The following is a 1130-nucleotide window of genomic DNA, read 5'->3' as shown; positions in this document are numbered from 1 at the left end:
TCACCTTTTGTTGCCTTATAGCCTGGAATTAAAATGCATTAAAATTGTTTTTCTTTTTTTTTCATTTATCTACACATCCTACCCCACAACTTCCAAGTGAAAAATATTCTAGACATTTGTAGAACATTAATTCAAAATCAAAACTGAAATAGCTTGGTTGGATAAGTGTCACCCCCCTTGTAATAGCAATCGTACATTAGCTCAGGTGTAACTAATCGCCTTCAAAATCACACAAGTTAAGTTGCCTCCACTTGAGTTAAATTGTAGTGATAATTTCAGGATAAATTCAGCAGTTCCTGTATGTTGCCTCTGCTGGGCAGTGCATTTCAAAGAAAAGACTCAACCATGAGCACCAAGGCGCTTTCAAAAGAACTCTGAGACAAAGTTGTTGAAAGGCACAGATCAGGGTATGGGTATAAAAAAATATCAAAGGCCTTGAATATCTCTTGGAGCACGGTCAAGACGATTATTAAGAAGTGGAAGGTGTATGGCACCACCAAGACCCTGCCTTGATCAGGCCTTCTCTTTAAAATGGATGATCGAGCAAGAAGGAGACTGATCAGAGAGGCTACCAAGAGGCCAATGGCAACTTTGGAAGAGCTACAGGCTTTTTTGGCCAAGACTGGTCAAATTGTGCATGAAACAACAATATCCCAGGCATTCCACAAATCTGGCCTGTATTGTAGGGTGGCAAGAAGGAAGCCATTACTTAAGAAAACCCACCTTGAATCCCGTTTGAAGTATGCAAAAAAAAAAAAAAAAAAAAAAACACTCAGAAGATTCTGTAGCCACGTGGCAAAAAGTTTTGTGTCTGACGAAACTAAAATTGAACTTTTTGATCTAAATGCAATGCTTGGCACAATCCCAACACAGTGCATCACCCAAAGAACACCATCCCTACTGTGAAGCATGGTGGTGGCAGCATCATGTTATGGGGATATTTCTTATGACAGTGGCCCAAAGCACACAGCCAAAGCTACATCGGAGTGGCTAAGCAACAAAAAGGCAAATGTTCTTGAGTGGCCCAGTCAGAGCCCTGACCTAAATTCAATCGAAAATTTAGGACATGACCTGAAGATTGCTGTCCAAGATTGCCAAAGGTGCTTCCACCAAGTATTAACTCAGTAAAA

The sequence above is a fragment of the Polyodon spathula genome, chromosome 1 (genome assembly GCF_017654505.1).
Source record: "Polyodon spathula isolate WHYD16114869_AA chromosome 1, ASM1765450v1, whole genome shotgun sequence".
Classification (NCBI taxonomy): domain Eukaryota; kingdom Metazoa; phylum Chordata; class Actinopteri; order Acipenseriformes; family Polyodontidae; genus Polyodon; species Polyodon spathula.
Note: the sequence above shows the minus strand (reverse complement) of the source record.